Source organism: Tursiops truncatus, chromosome 1 (genome assembly GCF_011762595.2).
Source record: "Tursiops truncatus isolate mTurTru1 chromosome 1, mTurTru1.mat.Y, whole genome shotgun sequence".
Taxonomy (NCBI): domain Eukaryota; kingdom Metazoa; phylum Chordata; class Mammalia; order Artiodactyla; family Delphinidae; genus Tursiops; species Tursiops truncatus.
In genome coordinates, this window is record NC_047034.1 from 161,382,775 (window position 1) to 161,395,702 (window position 12,928).

Below are 12,928 nucleotides of genomic sequence, written 5' to 3' on the forward strand. Positions count from 1 at the left end.
AACCCCTTGCCAGGGAAGGTGTCATCCCCAGAAGCCCCTATTCAAACAGCAGTGGTTGCCAATGATTGGCTTTTTATGTATCTGCCAGGTACTTCACTAACCTGTTCCCATGAGATCCCCCTATTTTATCTGGGTGAGGTGAAGTGACTACTTGCGATTACAGAGCCAGTGGCAAGGCCAGGACTTGAAGGCAGCACTTCCCGTTTCCTGACAGGGCAGGAAAGAGCTGCTGGAGGTGTTTGGTGGGAAGGCTAAGATTCTGGCTGTTTGGGGCCAGGAATCTGGAAGGCACAGGCTTCATGGAGAAGGAAAGATGGTGTCTGCCGCCACCTTGCGGTCATAGAGCCGCTGGGGTGGCGTAGAGCTCAGCCGCCCAGGCTGCCAAAGGGGACCAGCGCCAGGGGCTGAACCTGTCGTAGGGGGGCTGCTTTGGGCGCATGGGGGTCAGCTCTGAGGCAGGGGGTTGTGGTGTTCCTCTCAGTGCCTTTGAGAGGATTAAAAGAGATCATCTTTACTCCTGTAAAGACCCTTCACAGCCTTTGCTCTATCTTTACAGTTGGGTAAACTCAGGACTCAGTGGGCAGGTCTAGGATTCTGGGGCCTAAAGATTATTTGGAGCCCTCTCTAAAAAAAAATGTAAAGTTAAGAATAAAAAATGGAGAACTATATTCAATATCTTATGATAAACCAAAATAGAAAAGAATATTTTAAAAAAGAATATATTAATATATATCAAGATATGTATAACTGAATCACTTTGCTGTATAGCAGAAATTAACACAACATTGTAAATCAACTATACTTCAATTAAAAAATTGATTACAAAAAATATATATCATGCAAAACAACACCAAAAAAACAAAAAAGAATAAAAAATACCTGTAGCCACTCAAGGTCAGAGGACACAAGTGGGAAGGAGGGAAAGTCAGAGTGGAAAGATGCAGTGGTCTCAACCAACTGAAGTTCATGTAATTCTTTTTTTTGAATTTTATTTTATTTATTTTTTTTATAAAGCAGGTTCTTATTAGTTATCCATTTTATACATATTAGTGTATACATGTCAATCCCAATCTCCCAATTCATCACACCGCCACCAGCACCACCACCCGCGGCTTTCCCCCCTTGGTGTCTATACGTTTGCTCTCCACATCTGTGTCTCAATTTCTGCCCTGCAACCCGGTTCATCTGTACCATTTTTCTAGGTTCCACATATATGCGTTACTATACAAGATTTGTTTTTCTCTTTCTGACTTACTTCACTCTGTATGACAGTCTCTAGACTAATCCACGGCTCTACAAATAACCCAATTTCGTTCCTTTTGATGGCTGAGTAATATTCCATTGTATATATGTACAACATCTTCTTTACCCATTCGTCTGTCGATGGGCATTTAGGTTGCTTCCATGACCTGGCGATTGTAAATAGTGCTGCAATGAACAGTGGGGTGCATGTGTCTTTTTGAATTATGGTCTTCTCAGGGTATATGCCCAGTAGTGGGATTGCTGGGTCATATGGTAATTCTATTTTTAGTTCTTTAAGGAACCTCCATACTGTTCTCCATAGTGGCTGTATCAATTTACATTCCCACCAACAGTGCAAGAGGGTTCCCTTTTCTCCACACCCTCTCCAGCATTTATTGTTTGTAGCTCTTCTGATGATGCCCATTCTAACTGGTGTGAGGTGATACCTCATTGTAGTTTTGATTTGCATTTCTCTAATAATTAGTGATGTTGAGCAGCTTTTCATGTGCTTCTTGGCCATCTGTATGTCTTTGGAGAAATGTTTATTTAGGTCTTCTTCTGTTTTGGGATTGGGTTGTTTGTTTTTTTAATATTGAGCTGCATGAGCTGTTTATATATTTTGGAGATTAATCCTTTGTCCGTTGATTCATTTGCAAATATTTTCTCCCATTCTGAGGGTTGTCTTTTCGTCTTGTTTGTAGTTTCCTTTGCTGTGCAAAAGATTTTAAGTTTCAATAGGTCCTATTTGGTTATTTTTGTTTTTATTTCCATTACTCTAGGAGGTGGATCAAAGAAGATCTTGCTGTGATTTATGTCATAGAATGTTCTTCCTATGTTTTCCTCTAAGAGTTTTATAGTGTCTGGTCTTACATTTAGGTCTCTAATCCATTTTGAGTTTATTTTTGTGTATTGTGTTAGGGAGTGTTCTAATTTCATTCTTTTACATGTAGCTGTCCAGTTTTCCCAGCACCACTTATTGAAGAGACTGTCCTTTCTCCATTGTATATCCTTGCCTCCTTTGTCATAGATTAGTTAACCATAAGTGCATGGGTTTATCTCTGGGCTTTCTATCCTGTTCCACTGATCTATATTTCTGTTCTTGTGCCAGTACCATATTGTCTTGATTATTGTAGCTTTGTAGTATAGTCTGAAGTCAGGGAGTCTTATTCCTCCAGCTCCAATTTTTTCCCTCAATATTGCTTTGGCTCTTCGGGGTCTTTTTTGTCTCCATACAAATTTTACAATTTTCTGTTCTAGTTCTGTAAAAAAAATGCCACTGGTAATTTGATGGGGATTGCATTGAATCTGTAGATTGCTTTGGGTAGTATAGTCATTTTCACAATATTGATTCTTCCAATCCAAGAACATGGTATATCTCTCCATCTGTTTTGTATCATCTTTAATTACTTTCATCAGTGTCTCATAGTTTTCTGCATAAGGTCTTTTGTCTCCTTAGGTAGGTTTATTCCTAGGTATTTTATTCTTTTGTTACAATGGTAAGTGGGAGTGTTTCCTTAATTTCTCTTTCAGATTTTTCATCATTAGTGTATAGGATTGCAAGAGATTTCTTTGCATTAATTTTGCATCCTGCAACTTTACCAAATTCATTGATTAGCTCTAGTAGTTTTCTGCTGGCATCTTTAGGATTCTCTATGTATAGTATCATGTCATCTGCAAACAGTGACAGTTTGACTTCTTCTTTTCCAATTTGTATTCCTTTTATTTCTTTTTCTTCTCTGATTGCCGTGGGTAGGACTTTCAAAACTATGTTGAATAATAGTGGTGAGAGTGGACATCCTTGTCTTGTTCCTGATCTTAGAGTAAATACTTTCAGTTTTTCACCATTGAGAATGATGTTTGCTGTGGGTTTGTCGTATATGGCCTTTATCATGTTGAGGTAGTTTCCCTCTATGCCCATTTTCTGGAGAGTTTTTATCATAAATGGGTGTGGAATTTTGTCAAAAGCTTTTTCTGCATCTATTGAGATGATCATATGGTTTTTATTCTTCAACTTGTTAATATGGTGTATCACATTGATTGATTTGCATATATCGAAGAATCCTTGCATCCCTGGGATAAATCCCACTTGATCATGGGGGTGTTGATCACTTAACATCCTTTTAATGTGTTGTTGGATTCTGTTTGCTAGTATTTGGTTGAGGACTTTTGCATCTATACTCATCAGTGATATTGGTCTGTAATTTTCTTTTTTTGTAGTATCTTTGTCTGGTTTTGGTATCAGGGTGATGGTGGCCTCATAGAATAAGTTTGGGAGTGTTCCTTCCTCTGCAATTTTTTGGAAGAGTTTGAGAAGAATGGGTGTTAGCGCTTCTCTAAATGTTTGATAGAATTCACCTGTGAAGCCATCTGGTCCTGGACTTTTGTTTGTTGGAAGATTTTTAATCACAGTTTCAATTTCATTACTTGTGATTGGTCTGTTCATATTTTCTATTTCTTCCTGGTTCAGTCTGGGAAGGCTATACCTTTCTAAGAATTTGTCCATTTCTTCCAGGTTGTCCATTTTATTGGCATAGAATTGCTTGTAGTAGTCTCTTAGGATGCTTTGTATTTCTGCAGTGTCTGTTGTAACTTCTCCTTTTTCATTTCTAATTTTATTGATTTGAGTCCTCTCCCTCTTTTTCTTGATGAGTCTGGCTAATGGCTTATCAATTTTGTTTACCTTCTCAAAGAACCAGCTTTTAGTTTTATTGATCTTTGCTATTGTTTTCTTTGTTTCTATTTCATTTCTTTCTGCTCTGATCTTTATGATTTCTTTCCTTCTACTAACTTTGGGTTTTGTTTGTTCTTCTTTCTCTAGTTCCTTTAGGTGTAAGGTTAGATTGTTCATTTGAGATTTTTCTTGTTTCTTGAGGTAGGCTTGTATTGCTATAAACTTCCCTCTTAGAACTGCTTTTGCTGCATCCCATAGGTTTTGGATTGTTGTGTTTTCATTTTCATTTGTCTCTAGGTATTTTCTTATTTCCTCCTTGAGTTCTTCATTGATCTCTTGGTTATTTAGTAATGTATTGTTTAGCCTCCATGTGCTTGTGTTTTTTATGTTTTTTTCCCTGTAATTGATTTCTAATCTCATAGAAATCAATTACAGGGAAATTTTTGTGGTCAGAAAAGATGCTTGACATGATTCCAATTTTCTTAAATTTACTGAGGCTTGATTTGTGACCCAAGATGTGATCTATCCTGGAGAATGTTCCATGCGCACTTGAGAAGAAAGTGTAATCTGCTGTTTTTGGATGGAATGTCCTATAAATATCAATTAAATCTATCTGGTCTATTGTGTCATTTAAAGCTTCTGTTTCCTTATTAATTTTCTGTTTGGATGGTCTGTCCATTGGTGTAAGTGAGGTGTTGAAGTCCCCCACTATTATTGTGTTACTGTCGATTTCCTCTTTTATAGCTGTTAGCAGTTGCCGTTTGTATTGAGGTGCTCCTATGTTGGGTGCATATATATTTATAATTGTTATATCTTCTTCTTGGATTGACCCCTTGATCATTATGTCATGTCCTTCCTTGTCTCTTGTAACATTCTTTATTTTAAAGTCTATTTTATGTGATATGAGTATTGCTACTCCAGCTTTCTTTTCTTCTTTTTTTTAATTAATTCATTTATTTATTTATATTTTTGGCTGTGTTGGGTCTTCGTTTCTGTGCAAGGGCTTTCTCTAGTTGTGGCGAGCGGGCACCACTCTTCATCACCGTGCACAGGCCTCTCACTGTCGTGGCCTCTCTTGTTGCGGAGCACAGGCTCCAGACACACAGGCTCAGTAGTTGTGGCTCACGGGCCCAGTCGCTCCATGGCATGTGGGATCTTCCCAGACCAGGGCTCAAACCCGTGTCCCCTGCATTGGCAGGCAGATTCTCAACCACTGCGCCACCAGGGAAGCCCTCCAGCTTTCTTTTGATTTCCATTTGCATGGAATATCTTTTTCCCTCCCCTCACTTCCAGTCTGAATGTGTCCCTAGATTGGAAGTGGGTCTCTTGTAGTCAGTATATATATGGGTCTTGTTTTTCTATCCATTCAGCAAGCCTGTGTCTTTTGCTTGGAGCATTTAATCCATTCACATTTAAGGTAATCATTGATATGTATGTTCCTATTACCATTTTCTTAATAGTTTGGGGTTTGTTTTTGTAGGTCCTTTTCTTCTCTTGTGTTCCCACTTAGAGAAGTTCCTTTAGCATTTGTTGTAGAGCTGGTTTGGTGGTGCTGAATTATCTTAGCTTTTGCTTGTGTGTAAAGCTTTTGATTTCTTGATAGAATCTGAATGAGATCCTTGCTGGGTAATATTGGTTGTAGGTTCTTCCCTTTCATCACTTTAAGTATATCATGCCACTCCCTTCTGGCTTGTAGAGTTTCTGCTGAGAAATCAGCTGTTAACCTTATGGGAGTTCACTTGTATGTTATTTGTCATTTTCCCTTGCTGCTTTCAATAATTTTTCTTGGCCTTTAATTTTTGCCAGTTTGATTATTATGTGTCTCAGCGTGTTTCTCCTTGGGTTTATCCTGTATGGGACTCTGCGTTTCCTGGACTTGGGTGGCTATTTCCTGTCCCATGTTAGGGAAGTTTTCATCTATGATCTCTTCAAATATTTTCTCGGGTCCTTTCTCTCTCTCTTCTCCTTCTGGGACCCCTATAATGCCAATGTTGTTGAGTTTAATGTTGTCCCAGAGGTCTCTTAGGCTGTCTTCATTTCTTTTCATTCTTTTTTCTTTATTCTGTTCCGCAGCAGTGAATTCCACCATTCTGTCTTCCAGGTCACTTATCTGTTCTTCTGCCTCCATTATTCTGCTATTGATTCCTTCTAGAATAGTTTTCATTTCAATTACTGTATTGTTCCTCTCTGTTTGTTTGTTCTTTAATTCTTCTAGGTCTTTGTTAAACATTTCTTGCATCTTCTCAATCTTTGCCTCCATTCTTTTTCCGAGGTCCTGGATCATCTTCACTATCATTATTCTGAATTCTTTTTCTGAAAGGTTGCCTATCTTCACTTCATTGAGTTGTTTTTCTGGGGTTTTATCTTGTTCCTTCATCTGGTACATAGCCCTCTGCCTTTTCATCTTGTCTATCTTTCTGTGAATGTGGTTTTTGTTCCACAGCCTGCAGGACTGTAGTTCTTCTTGCTTCTGCTGTCTGCCCTCTTGTGGATGAGGCTATCGGAAGTTCATGGATTTTACTTTTGCCAATTTTACGGACACATATGACCTTGTGAACACAAGGCCATGGTCCTTCCTAGGGCCTATGCAAGTGTGAGGCCTTGACTGACAAATAAACCCCATGGTGAGTCCACCCCTAGGCCTGGTAAGGTCAAGTATGAAGTGCCCATGGGAGATTTGGGAATTCTGGAGCCAGAGCAGTATCTGGGTTCATGTCTCCCAGCCAATCCCCTCCACTCCCAACCCCACTCCCGTGCCTCACAGGCAGGCTTTCACCCAGATCTTCCAGAGCTTCCTACCTGTAACTAAGCCCATACTCAATGTACTTTCTGTGTGGCCACCTACTAACAGTTAGGTTGCTCCAGCCAGGACTGCTCAGGGATCCTCTGTTCCATCAGTTGAATCCTCCTTTGCTTTCCAGGCTTGGAGGTCCAAGCCCATAAGCCCCAGGAAGCCTTCTCTGCCTGCCCTTGCCTCCCCAGACAGTGCCAGCACTGTGCTTGGCACCAAGGCCTTTGGTCAGTACAGAGTTGTTGTCTGAGTCCCTGCAGTGCTGTCAGTCGGATATCACCCACGTGTGGTCAGTCTAGATGGACACATCCTAAGCCCCTCCTCTTACAGCCAGGCTGGGGCATGGAGGGTGGGAGATAGAGAGAGAGAGGACTCAGACCCAGAGACAACACCTCTAACATATGGGTCACTACCGAAACAGGGGGCTTACATTGTTTTGCAGGAATTTGGAATCAGCTCCTGTCCAGTGCAAGCTGGCTAAGACTGGTTGGGGCCGCTGACCCTAAAACTGGGCCTGCACAGGTGTCTGATGAATGACCTTCTGACATCAGAGGGCCAAAAACTCCACCTCAGATCATGCTAAGCACCTCCGTTGTTGAACATGCATCCTATAAAGAAGCCACGTCACTCAGATACACCTGTGCAGAACCCTGATTACCTCACCCTTTCCCTACCGCCGACCACCTTTCCACACACGTAAGACCCTGCTTCTTTATCCCCCACCCCTTGCCTTTGGGGAGGCAGATCTGAGATTTGTTCTCTTGTCTCCTCACTTGGCTGCCTCGTGAATAAACCCTTTCTCTGCTGCAAACTTCGGCATCTCAGTGTCTGGCTTGCCATGTGTCAGGCAGACGAACCTGGATCGGTAACACTAGGTCTGCCTGACTCAAGGTGTCAGGCTGTCTTTGCTCAACCTCAGTACTGGACCGTCCAGGCGGAACCACCCCTTCCCACCCCTGACCCACATCTCCTTCCGCTCTCATTCTGGATTCTCCATCCACTCAGTACAACCAGGATGGTGAAGAGAAGCTCAGAGGGGTCCCAGGGGCCCATGGGAGTGGAATAGCAAGGAAGGGGTCCTTTTGGAGCCCCACACTGTACAAGGGGAAAGGCTGGACTTTCATCTGTTTATTCACTGCTTATCCTCAGTCTGAGCACAGATCCTGCCACACTGTGCACAATAAATATTAGTTGAATGAATGAATTTGAGGCAGCAGCTCAGGGTAGGGGAACCTTCTTGGGTGGGGAAATCATCCCTCCAGGTTGACCTCATCCACCTCTGGGTGCTTCTCCTGGTCCTCTGGGGGTGGGGATCTGGGCTGGGTTTCCTACAGTTCTTTTTTTTCATATAAATTTATTTATATATTTATTTTTGGCTGCATTTGGTCTTTGTTGCTGCGCACAGGCCTTCTCTAGTTGCGGCGAGCAGGGGCTACTCTTCCTTGTGGTGCGCAGCTTCTCACTGCGGTGGCTTCTCGTTGTGGAGCACAGGCTTTAGACGCGCGGGCTTCAGTAGTTGTGGCTCGTGGGCACTAGAGTGCAGGCTCAGTAGTTGTGGCGCACAGGCTTAGTTGCTCCGCTGCATTGGCAGGCGGATTCTTAACCACTGCGCCACCAGGGAAGCCCCGTACAGTTCTTAGTAAATATTTTCAACTTTGCTGTGTCTTCCTTCTCTTTCTCTCTGGAGCAACATCCTGACTATCAGAGGAAGCTGCTGTGTGAGTTTGGCAAGTCACTTCCCCTCTCTGAGCCTCCAGCTCCTCATTTGTTAAAAATACTCACTTTCAGACTTCCCTGGTGGCGCGGTGGTTAAGAATCTGCCTGCCAATGCAGGGGACACAGGTTCGAGCCCTGGTCCGGGAAGATCCCACATGCAGCAGAGCAACTAAGCCCATGTGCCACAACTACTGAGCCTGTGCTCTAGAGCCCGTGAGCCACAACTGCTGAGCCCACGTGTCACAACTACTGAAGCTCGTGCGTCTAGAGCCCGTGCTCTGTAACAAGAGAAGCCACCGCAATGAGAAGCCCACATACTGCAACGAAGAGTAGCCCCCACTCACTGCAACTAGAGAAAGCCTGTGTGCAGCAACGATGACCCAATGCAGCCAAAAATAATAAATAAATTAATTAAAAAAAATTTTTTTAACTCACTTTCAAGGTTTTAAATTATTCAATTGAAATATTTATTATGACTTTTCATGTGCCAGGCATTGCATAAGGCCCATAGATTTAAAGACTAAAGGCGGTAATAGCTTTAAAGGACAGCAGTGCCTGACATATAAAGAGTGGTGTCAGTTATAGTTCTCCATGCTCACCCAGTATCTCCCAACAGAATGCCTCCCTCATTTAGGACCCTCTTTCAGAAACCAGTTCCAGTCCACAATTTCCAGGGATGAGGAGAAGTCTGGGCCAGTGGATGAGCTTCCTTTCTCCTGAAGCAGAACAGGAGAAAGGAAGAGGAACCAAATAAGGGTGCTAATGTCAGGCATGGCCAGTAGATGGCAGCAGCGTCCGTAAAATGAGCTTGTCCTCCTGCAGCCTCTCCTAAATTTCTCCCAGACCAGGCTGCATTCATACAGTGAACACATTAGTGTGAACAAGTGTGTGTCCTGGTGGGAGGTGTGTGTACAAAGAAGTGCGTGTGCATGTGTATGTCAACAATACGTGTACAGGTGCCAGGAGTGAGGCTGGGTGAGAGAACAGAACGTACCCAGCAGTGTGGAGGAGTGTGGTGGGAGGAGGTTCGTGCACCCAGTCAGGTATGTGTACGTGTTGCCTCCGGGTCAGTGTAGGTCTATTTGCATGTGGCTGTGTGGTGTGTATGGACTCCCCACGAACCCCCAGAGCAGCCTCTTAACCTTTTGTGTCCTGGAGCCCTGGGCACCCAATGAATCCCGTGGCAAAGCACATACTTGACACAGTGCATACCCCATTTCAGAGGGTTCTGGAATCACTGTGAACCCCCTGGGGGTTCCCCTGGGTAAGGGATTACACCCAAATGTTAATGTTAACATTAACAATGTTTTGCCCCTTCTTTTCAAGCTTATTCTCAGTTTCTATAATGAGCATTTTATAGTGACCATAAACATCACTGAAGAAAAAAACCCCTGTGTTCCCTTCCACCAGTCTTTCCTTCCCTCTCCTCCCAACCCCTTAGGAAGCAGCTGGGTTCCCCTATGTCTGGACGAGCTGTAGGGCCCAGCAGCTTGCTGAGAGGGCAGGTCTTGCTCAGCATGGGGGTGCTCTGATAGCAGCTGCGGGATACGCAGGCAGGGCCAAGGGTCAGCACAGTGCAGTCAGAGAAGGCTTCCTGGAGGCAGTGGAAGCGGCACTGACTTGGAAGTGTGAAGAAGCTGGCACCTGACAGAAGTCTGCCCATCCCGCCCCATTTCTCTGAGAACCGCCTGCCCTTGGGCTGGGCCTCAGCAGTCCCCTTCCGGTAGAGGGTCCCCCTCTCTCTCCAAGGGATTTTGAGGTGGCCGGCAGGAAAGATTGAACTTAGACTCCTAGCATCCTCTATTGGGAAGGAGCACGAGAGGTCATCTGGATTTTTCAGGCAACTGGAAGCTACTGAAGGTTAAAAGCAGAGTGTGTTTCCCCATTAATAATAAGGTGCCCTCGTTACATGCACAGCTGTTGTCTTGCTGGGTCCTCAAGAGAATCCTGGCAAGTTAGTTACAGTAATTGTTATCCTATTTTACAAAAGAGGAAAGTGATGCCCAGAGTGGTCCTGCAGATGCGCTTTTCCTCAGGGCAACTCCAGAGGTGAATTAAAAAATCTCGACGGTGCACATACTCACATAAACGCCTAATGCTCTGGCACGTGCTTCCCTCTCCCCACTCCCCTCCTCTCCCTCCCCTCCCCGCCTCACCTTCAGAGCTGTTCTTCCCAGTCTCAGTGGGAGTTGGCTCTGGGCAGAGCTGCGGAGCCTCTGGGAGGTCTGGACTTGAGCCGCTCCCTGAGTAGACTGAGGCCAAGCAGTCAAGGCCCTCCCTACCCCCCTGCAGCCCGGTAGCCCTGCCTCCACCGCTGCCCACACAGTCTGCAGCTGGGGGTGGGGTGAGATCCCAGTCTGGGTCAGGGCACCCACCTGAGTTGGAGCTTTTCACCTTGACACAGCAGGGCCCAGGTGGGCAGCCCAGGGCTGGGGCTCGAAAGGGAGGTTGCCCCAGAGGGGAAGAGGGGCTCTGTGCCCTGGTGCTCTCTTAAGGACCCAGTCACACATGGTGGGGAGGCACATCCTGGGCAGGAAGTTCCCGTTACAGAGTTATTGAGTAACCAACCATCAGGGCGAGGAGACTTGGGGCTTCTATGACCAAAGGCAGGGTCACGGTAGGGCAGGTGGGAGGAGGGTGGAAGCGGGGAGGAAGGTTAGTGGGAGCCTCAAGAGGCTTGTGGGCAGGGCTCTGAAGGACAAGGGCCTTAGATTATGGGGTGGGCCACAGCGAAGAAGGAGGAGCCAGTCTGGAGGGGTGGGGGTGGGAGACGCTCTAGGAAGTGGCTACAGCTGCCTGGTGTGTCTATCTCTCCCGTCAGGTGGGGTTCTTAAGGACAGTGTAGCATCTCCCTCTGAGACAGGTCCTGAGGGTAGGGCTACCCTCTCCACTCAGTGTAAGCAGGCAGGTCTATGTCACCCCCCAGACTGGGGCCCCCTCATGAGCGGACCACAGAGGGTGAGCAAAAGAAGCAGCCAGAGGGCTGCTCTGGTGGCGCAGTGGTTGAGAGTCCGCCTGCCGATGCAGGGGACACGGGTTCGTGCCCCGGTCTGGGAGGATCCCGCATGCCACGCAGCGGCTGGGCCCGTGAGCCATGGCCGCTAAGCCTGCGCGTCCGGAGCCTGTGCTCCACAACGGGAGAGGCCACAACAGTGAGAGGCCCGCGTACCACAAAAAAAAAAAAAGAAAGAAACAGCCAGAGATGTGGACACTGAGAATAGGCCTCACTTTATTGGGAAAACAGAAGGTTGGGTCCTTGGTCCCAAAATGGGACCTGGGAGAGGCAAAAGCCAGGTGTTTAAGTCAAGTTCATTTTGACATGCCTGCCTCCGTCACCCCCAAAGGGGGGCAGCTCCAATTACAAACACCAGGCCCCCAGGGGATCTCTGGTTTTTCCCAGTCTCTGGGCAAATGCCCAGGGGTTTTACCAATAGATGTCTGCTTCTGGGATAAAGGAACATGAGGCAAATGTCTCTTTCTCTCCCAGGATGGCAGCAAACTCAGAACCCATCAATTCCTGCCTCTGCCCCTCCATTGTGCAGAGGCCCAGAGAGGGACAGAGCCCTGCCCAGGGGCACACAGTCAGCAAGTGGAGGATGGAGAGTCAAACCCACATGCCCTGTCTCCTGGCTTGGGACTCATTCCAAGAGGAGATTCTAGAAGATGAGCCCCACTAGATGGATGTCACCTGCACCAACACCCGCCAAGGGACCATCCCCATGACTCAAACATGCAAGCCAAAAGGCCCAGGCCAGTGCCACCCGGGGACCTTTCTTCCCTCCCAGGTTGTGCCCCAATCTCAGGTCCCTGGGCGGGCAGCCCCGGTGAGGACAAAAGGGGACAGCTATGTAGAAGGTACTTGGAGAGAAAACATCCTCTTGAAATGTGCTTCTCCGATGCACGCTGTCCCCGCTTCTGAAACTCAAGGAGATGGTTAAAAAGTAAAGTTCTTTGCTCCTGACCCACCTACAGCACTTAAGAGACGGGGGTCGGGGCAGGTATAAGGTGTCACGTTAGATGACATTAAAAAGCTCCATTTGTTGAGCACTTACTATGCACCAGGCATAGTGTTACCAAACCAGGTTCCTCTGCCTGACACTCCTTCACCCACTCCGTAGAATAATTGCCCTGTGCCAGTTGCAGTGTCAGTTGCCGAGAACACTTGTGTGACCCAAACAGGCAGGTCCTTCGCTCATAGCCTCTTTGTAAATCTTCACAACTTCTTACCAGATAAGCGTTGTCTGTCATCCACGATGGAGGAAATGGGCTCAAAGAGTGAAGCGACTTTCCCAAAGTCACACAGCAAAGACATGGCAGGCAGTCAAAAAAAATCACAGAACAAGCAGGTCTTCCAAGGCAGGGAGAAACTGGAAGGGAGAGCGACCTGCCAAAGTCACAGCAGTTTCTTGGATGGCTGGCCTGTGCCCCTGCTGCCAAGGTGATGAGGCACGGAGCCTGGCAGGAGGATGCTCAGTTCACACCTGTCAGCCGGACACAAGGGTCTCCCT